Source organism: Magnolia sinica, chromosome 12 (genome assembly GCF_029962835.1).
Source record: "Magnolia sinica isolate HGM2019 chromosome 12, MsV1, whole genome shotgun sequence".
In the NCBI taxonomy this organism is placed as follows: domain Eukaryota; kingdom Viridiplantae; phylum Streptophyta; class Magnoliopsida; order Magnoliales; family Magnoliaceae; genus Magnolia; species Magnolia sinica.
Window position 1 is genome coordinate 81304115 of NC_080584.1, and position 9536 is coordinate 81313650.

A 9536-nucleotide genomic window follows, 5' to 3' on the forward strand; every position below is an offset into this window, starting at 1 on the left:
ATACGTTGGCATGACAACACCACACATTCGATTAGACATAAATGCGATTTGGCTCATTTTGACCGAAGTGTCTTTTATTGAAAACTTGCCTAGTTGATGAGTACTTAGAGCATTTATAAGGATTAAGGAAAATGTTGCAATTTGTCCTTTCACTTTTTATAACTTTACGCAATATCAAACTGTAATCCTTTCATGCCATGATTTGCATGTGGGCATTGAGGGTGTCTACAAATCTAGATTTTGGATAGTTACGGGTCATATGCTTCGTGCCTGTATAAGAGGTTAACAAACTTAAATATGAAAAGGTAGTTTTCGATGGTGGACAATTTCCTAAGACTTCCTATCAGACGAGTCATTAATTGTAATGGGGGCTACACAATTTGAATGTAGATTGCGTCCTACCCCGCCCGGACGATAATCCGTCCGGGCAGGGCTCTATGGGGCCCACCATGATTTAAGTGTTTTATCCACTCTGTTCATCAATTTTATAAGATCATTTTAAGGTATGAGACAAAAAATGAAGAAGATCCATAGATCCAGTGGACCACATCAAAGGAATCTGCAGTGATAATGACACTCACCGTCGAAACCTTTCTAAGAGCCATCATGATGTGTTTTTTTACCATCCAACCTATTAACAAGGTCATGCAGACATGTATGAAGTGAAAACACAAATATCAGCTTCATCCAAAAGTTCTCCAGCTCCCAAGAAGTTTTTAATGGCAGAAGTTCAATCCCCACTTGTGGTCCATTTGAGCCCTGGACCTGACTCATGTTTTGGCTCATACCTCAAAATGATCTGATAAAAACGATGAACGGCGTGGATAAAACACATACATCATGGTGGGACCCACAGAGGTAGGATGCAATTCGTGTCCGCACATTTTAGGAATTTTGCGTATCTCCTACTTCTTGAGGCCAAGACCATAGGACCCACATTAATGGGTGGGTTGTATATCCACCTTGTCTATATGTTTTTATAGCTCATTTCAAAGCATAAATCCAAAAACGAAGCAGATCCAAATCTTAGGTGGGTCACACCCTAGGAAATAGTGGTGATTGAACGTCTACCGTTAAAAACTTTATAGAGCACACTTTAAAATTTATTTTGCATACAACCTGTTGATAAGGTCACAGAGAAATGAACGAAGGAAGAAGGAAAAAAAAAGGTTTATATTTGCCTCTTTTTTTTGGACCATGTCATTATAGGATATGTTAAAACAAATGGACGGTGTGTATATACAACACATACATCACAGTTGGCCCTAAAGTCATGGCCTGACTGAAGTTGGCGTTTCTACCTGGTTTTATAACATCCTAGAAAAGTCCATACTGTCACGCCCCGAACCCGGGAATCAGATTCATAGGAATCCCGATCACCGAATCCGGTGCCGACAGCCTCCATAGTACCCCATTCTCGGCTCTCAACGCCCATATGCCAAGTTCCGATCCTGGGATCCTACAAGGAGGATTTTCAACATCAATTTGTCTTATAAGAAGCATAACCACAAGTTTACCTAAATCACAAAAGCAACATCATCATCACATATCCACTAATATAAACATTTGAGTACAATGCTGAAAGGGAAATACATATGTCAAAATCAAAGCTCAAGAAGTCAGCTTCATGCTCCAAGCTCCATGCTGCTACAACCTAATATCACTTACATGCATCTATTGTGCATAAACTTATAGAAAGCTTAGAGGGTGGTGTAAGTGTGTGCACAAGGTAAGTGTCAAGTAGTCAATACAATGTCATAATCATACAACATTGGAAATACTGGTAAGATCATGAGTCATACGATATTAAAGTAAACGAAAATACTGACAAGTCCATGAGTCAATCAATATTAGAATATGCAATACAGATCAGCTACGTAAATGAGGAGTCCTAAAGAGCTAAATATCAGATGTCGGTGATGCAGTGCAATATATAATTCTTGATGAGTTCACGAATACCGTCAACCGTATCTAGACCATGTAAATGCAGAAACACAGTAACCCAAAATGTCATACGCCGCGGATGTAATGCAATATGCAGTGCGAATGGAATGACCACGCTGAAGTGTGAAGTCGGAATGATATTACATAGTATCACAAGCTACGGGGTCTATCACAAAGGACTTTTATCCAAACCAGTCTCATACCTAAATTTAAATAGTCAGACTCAATGTAGTAAACTCTTGATCTCAGGTTAGTCGCGTACTCCAACCAAAATCTTGGCCATTGCGAAGGTATACGTAACAAATAGTTACGCACCATCAGCTCGAGTGGATAGTGAATGAATGAGTATGCAACTTGTAACGCCCTGAAAATCGGGGGTCACGCATACACTCGACTCCCGAGTACCCGAGTGTCACTTATCATAAATTTTATGGTTTTGCGATTAATCAAATTTAGTTGCACAACTTGGAATTACTTGGAGCATGAACACAACCACAACTAGTCTACTGGAATGAAAGAGATATACATATATACATACACATATACATGTCTAAAATAAATAAAGGGTCGCACATGGCGTTACCCAACAAAATCACAAAAGAATAGTATGTTAAAAAAGAATAGAGTTGAGCCCACTATTTAGCAATCCAACGTGCCAGCTACTGGTCCGATGAGGGCCCGCCCATCAGCTGGAAGTAGGAGAACTCGTCCTCCTCCTCAAGGCTCGCATCGTCAGGCTCCACGTAATCCTCATCACCTGCGACTATGGAAGAGTCTGGTTGGTGTTTTAAAACACCATCCAAGAATGAGAGTAAGTGATCAAATCAGTGGGTGCTATTAATCTTAAGTTGTAACAAGCATCAGTTATATTATGAATTTAATGAAAAGCAGATGTTCACAAACACCTAACTAATCTTATTAATGCACATGTATGGGAGATGATATGATGTATGCCCTCGCCACAACTCTCCCTCGAGCGACTCCGTCTAACGATCACGTATGTCAACGTTCCTTCAGAGCGACCTCGACTACCGAGTCACCAACCTAGCTAGTGCAATGGAATGGTAATGTTAACTGGATTTTTAGTTAAGTCCATTCATCCAGCAGGTTAGGGAATCTGATACACCCCACGTATCAAATGCCTTGAACTAGTTGAAAGGCCAAGGCCCCCCAACGTGTGAGGTCGAGACTCCGTGGTCCTTGATCCCGTCGGGTTCTCCATTCCCAACTTCAAGCACATGAGGAGTGCCGAGAGAAAGGGATCGTTCACGGTCACTACGGGGAGGCACGACACCCCAGCGTAGGCCAACAGCTCGGACACAGTGTCTCATTCCACCATGCCCGGCTCACGAGGCAGTTGACCCGTTTCAATTTGATTATCGATGGGCTATAATGGTTGTAGGGTATTCCAGGTTCCATACATATATGAGCAAAAAAGGTTAACAATCACGAATGGTCAGAGAGTAGGCTAGACCACACGAGTCCAGGCAAGTACGTGGCAGAACGACATCGGGTGCAAGCAACCCATGTAGTCAAACTACTGCCGCCCACCCGCACTCGCCTAAATCCATGGGTTTAGCTTCAAGGCGGTTCTACCAACGGAACCACCTTCGCTCTCCTCATGTTCCTGACCAACCCAAGGATAGAATTGATGATTCATAGCATGCCAACTACCAATGTATCATCCATCATAAACAACATCATGTTCTCATACTTCTCAATATATAATTAAGATTCTCATAGCAAGTAAGGCTAACAATAGTATGAAGCAAAGTGCATGTGAGTTATGTGTGTGGGTGAGGAAGTTAAGCACTTCCTTCATCTTAAGAAATCATAAGCACAAGAGTAATAAATCATCGATACTATGAAGCAACACTATAAGAAAATTCAACAAGGCATGAGCATGAAATCATCCATACATAAAATCATGTGAGAGGCAAGAACAACATCATATGAGAAGCAAACGTACAATCCCATACAATTTCAACAAACATGCAATTCTTAGGGTCCCTCTAGATTCTCCAAATATAGCATCTAAACAATCAAATTCATTAGATTCGTAATAAAATTGGTGCTAGGCCACTTAAGAATAATAATCCGCACCTTCGAATTTGTTGAAGGCGTGGGATCGACCTAGGAGGGTGGATTTCGGGGGTTGATCGACCGGAATCCCTAAAACAACATGTACATGTTAGAAACCCAAGCAAATCCCTTCTCAATCACATGGGTTTCAACAAAAATGGGTGATGGATCTTACCTAGATGATTAACGGAGTGAAAAAGGTGGTCGTGAATGAGGGATTCTTCTTGGAGAAGATGTAGGGAGTTGTGGGGGTTTGATTTCGTTGGGCCCCACCTTGATTTAGGGTACACCTTGCTTAACTTCACTCTCTCTTTCTTCTCTTTACTCTCTCTTTACTCCATTGGCAATGGTAGTTGTGGTGGAAGTTATGAGATAAGGGTTACGGATTTATTTGCTAGAGTTGGGCCCCTTGGCCTTAAGTTTCCACAAATTCTCAAAATAGCCCAGTAGGATTCGCAATTAATGTTGAGGCGGTCCTAACACCCCCTTGGCCACCAAACTTGGTGTGCAGGTGTCCCATGGCCCAATGAGGGGCCATGCAAAATTTTGAAACAAACGGATGAACGGATATGGGGTTTGAGCATATGATTCTGGTCTCTAAATAGCCCTGTGAGGGTCCATTCTGATTAATGGGGCAGTTCTGGTGGCCCGCTGGCCATGAAATTTATAGGATAGGTACTCCATGTCCCGATGAAAGGCCATGCAAAATTTAGGGACGATCGGATCTTGGGTTTGGTCGTACAGGTCCGATTTGCGATCAACGGTCACCGTTTCACGATCGGGTCTCAGACTTAATGAACGGGCATAGGACAATACATTAGACCTTCACCGAAAATTTAGAAGAGATCCGACGGCTGAAATGCCTGAAATTCCAGTATCATTTGCAAGTATCAGATTCCAATCTTGGCATTGGTGGGGTGCATTGGGCAAGTGTGAGATTCCAATTCTGTGTGTCCACTAGGTCCATGGTCCGCGATGGTCCACAAGCCCAGTGAGGTTTATGCTTCCCTAAATTTTCATAATTTTCTAGCCTTCCTGCGTTGCGGTATAGCCCGCACGGGCTGTTGCTAGGTGTAAACGGCCATCTGGCTTGAAGGCCCTCACCAGGTTCTATCAGGACCCATTTGGTCTATTCAATTGGGCTAATCTTGGTTTAATTTATTTGTGGTACCTCATTACGAGTAGCTTAAACGAACGGTCCTGTGGCAAATCCTACGTGGACTCCCTATGACACTGTTCTGGTTGGACGGGACGTTACACAACTCTCACTTAATAAGTCCACATATCAGTATGGTTCCTCTTTGGGATCATCACCAGGATCTAGTACACTCTACATACAAATCGCCACCACTAATGCATGACCATGCAAGTGGAAGAGACCTTACTATCCGCCTAACCAGTAGTCAGCCAATATCTACCTAGCACGTCGATAGCGGACCCATTCACGAGCTGGTCAAACTCAGCTTAGTTATGCCCCCTACCCTTGGGCGGGTAAGGCCACACCCCCTCCCAACCGACCACGACACAGTGTGAGACACGGCTTACTGGTATATGACCCTCATGCGCTCATATATCCACTCGGTCTCGACGTTGGGTCGTCTCCTTACCCGGAGGTTTAGGGATTTTCACCTAGGGCCATCTATGGTAGCCCGATGCTAGAACAGATTTTCGGTGTCCCATCTGGCCATCCATGAAATGCCTGTGGAGGCTACGGCCCTAATGTCACTAGGGCGTATAATAATCACATCACATAATGCAAGATACATGAATCATACAATCTCCGCCTATCAGGGAGTCTCATAATAACCTGTCATGCATCAATCCTGCGCATACCGTGCGCTCATGTGAGACAATCTCCATCTATCAGGGAGTCGCATAATAACTTGCCCAATGACATCGGCAATCGAAATAGACTTCGACAATCGAAATCAGCCTCAACAATCGGAATCGAAACTTGGAATCGGCCTCAACAATCGAAATCGATCGATAATCGGAATCGGCAATCGGTCACGACAATCGGAATCGATCGATAATCAGAATCGGCAAATCGGTCATGTTAATCGGAATCGATAATCGAGATCAATCGATAATCGAAATCGACAAATCGGTCATGTTAATAGGAATCAGCAATCGCCCATGACAATTGGGATTGATCGATAATCAGAATCGGCAAATCGGTCATGTCAATCGGAATTGGCAATCGATCATGACAATCGGAATTGATCGATAATCAGAATCGGCAAATCGGTCACGTCAATCGGAATCGACAATTGGTCACGACAATCGGGATCGATCGATATCAGAATCGACAAATCGGTCCCGTCAATCGGAATCGACAATCAGTCACGACAATCGGAATTAATCGATAATCAGAATTGGCAGTCGGTCACGTCAATTGGAATCGGCAATCGGCCATGGTAATCGAGATCAATCGATAATCGGAATCGAAAAATCGGTCACGTCAATCGAAATCGGCAATCGGCCACGACAATCGGGATCGATCGATAATCAGAATCGGCAAATCGGTCACGTCAATTGGAATTGGCAATCGACCATGGCAATCGGGATCAATCGATAATTGGAATCGAAAAATCGATCACGTCAATCGGAATCGGCAATCGGTCACGACAATCGGGATCGATCGATAATCAGAATCAGCAAATCGGCCATGTCAATCAGAATTGGCCTATACAATCGGCCTCAACAATAAGAATCAGCCTTGATAATAGAAATCGGCCGAACAAGGCTTAAGGAAAGGTCACAATGTGGACATTAAACCATCATTGCCCATCAATGTGGACATTTAACCAATATAGCTTCCAAGCAGTGGCCCACATAGATCCAAACATATAATGGGCCCACAGCCTCACACAAAGGTCTAATATACAACATAATGGGCCTTATTCAAGGCCACATATGCACAACAGGTAGGCCCTGCTCATGGGCCTCAAATATATGACATGTGAGCCCTACACATGGGTTTCATATGCATCAAATGGGTCACGTATCTGGGCCTCGAATACATCAAATGGGCCATGCATCATAGGCGTAATACATATCACAATGGGTCTTGCCCATAGGTCACGAATACACCACTATGGCCCATATAGGCCTTAAATACAAGGCAGGTGGGCCCTATCACATGGGCCTTAAATATACATCATGATGGGCCTTATGGATGAGCCGCACCAATGGGCCTCAAGTAGGCTACAAATATATCAAGGAGAGCCTTATTAACGTCAAATCGGGCCTACCGTTCTAGGTGAGCAACTTACACCATACATCTATTTTTTAGAGACCATTTTACAGTGTTATCCAAACGAATCATAACGAGAGATCATCTGGGCCATACCACAAATAACCGTGGAGATAATGGTTCTCACTGTTAAACTAATCACAGGGCCCACCAGAAATTTTATTCTCCATCCAATCTGATCATAAGCTCACAAAGACCTGGATTAAGGGGGAAAACAAATATCATAATGATCCAAAAGCCTTTGTGACCCACAAGGGGTTTCAATGGTGGACGTTCAATCTCCACTGTTTTCTGCAGTGTGGTCAACCTGATCACTAGGTCTAACTTATATATATATATTAGTCTCAAGCCGCACATTGATGCCACCGTTTAGATGGACGGATAAATAAAACGCATACATCTATGGTGTGTCCCACCCGTCCATCGCACTGGACAGGTGTGGCAAAAACCCACGCATCACGGTGGCCCCACGTCCACGCACCAATGGATGGTAGAGATACAACACAACATCATGGTGGGGCCGTACCTGGCATGCCATACCTACCAGTCAGCGCTGTCAGTGCCCAGCGTCCCTAGACGCTGGACGGATGGCTGATGGTGGGCCCCACATGTATGCACGGTTTGGATGGAAAACATATACATGAAGGTGGGGTCCACGTCCTCCAACGGACGAATGATTTAGATGTAGCACATACATCATGGAAGGGCCCACCAGAGATTTGAATCTGCTTTAATTTTTGTCTCAAGCATTAAGAAGAGCTCGCCATTAGGTGGACGGTTTGGATGTAACACATAAATCACATGGTGGGGCCCACACTGCAGCGTCCAACTGCTGGACTGCTGGGCTGCTGGCCCAGCGTCTAGCAGATGGACGGCTCAGATACATATATCAAGATGGGCCACAGACCTGCTGAGTATAGCAGCTATATGCTAGCTACCATATACATCTATGTATATATATTACACACATATATATAAATAAAATATATTATAATATTATATTAAAATGAGGGAGTCCAGCGTCCAGACTCTCTGGATGCTCTGGACTGGATTGACGGTGTGGATTTAAACCCCGTACACATACGTGGACCCCACCCTCACACGAGCCACACGTGTGAGGTGGCCACGTCCATGGAAAACAGACGGAAGGTGTGGAAATACACATACATCACGCTGGAGGGCCACAGCACCGTCCAGAGTGGTGTCCAGTACCGTCCAAATCTGTGGACGGTGTGGATCTCTCACGTACACCAAGGTGGGCTCCACCATGATGGATGCCCACATCTCCACCACACATCAGGTGAGCCATCAAACAACCAAAGAAGAGAGAGAGAGATCAGCGGTAAGGGAGGGACCCCGCCACTATGGGCCCTCCCTATATAATACATACAGTAAGATGGGTCCCACATATGTGGGCCCTCAAATCATCAAATCCAAGCAAAATTTATAAATCTAATAATAGAAAACACCCACCATAGGATCTTCTTCTTCCTTCTTCCACCAACACATTATAGAGCTTCAAGGGAACAAGATTCAACGGTTGAGATCGATTTTGGAGGGTGGGATTGGGTGGTACGAAGGTGGGCCACACATGGCTTCCCTCCCATGGACGTCCACCCCTCTATGGTTGCTTGGGAGATGGATTTTGAAAATGAGAGAGAGAGAGAGAGAGGAGGGATGGGTGGAATGGTTATTGTAAGGCATGGGTTGGGTTGAAATTTATGTAAAGGAGGTATGGGTGGGGAGAGAAAAAGCTAACTTGTAAGAGAGTGAGGTGGCATGGGGTATAGGTGATGTACTTGAGATATGATATACACTTGATTAATTGGTTGATGGGACATATTGTAGAGATTCTCTCGAAATTCGCAACGCGCGGCGTTTTCCTCGAACTGAACATGGACCCACATCTCCTAACCTGGGTATCGCCTCGGCGTGCGAGATGCAGTGTTGGTACTGTAGCGACGGCGCAATCGCTAAGATACAAGTCTTGGGTCGAGCCGACTTTGATATATGGGACATGACTCAGGATCGCGCGTAAACACCGACAACAAATCGCGGGTCACCGAAATTCGACCGGGAGGATCGCGGAGGCCTACGGAATGGTACAAGTTAGGATACGGGTTTTACAAATATTAAGACCCAACTTCAACCACAGAGGAACCGCACGAGGACCATACTCGACTATCTATCTACAACTATCTGTATGCTAATACATAGCATTAAAGAAATTAAGTTCGGGCTACTATTTTTACAA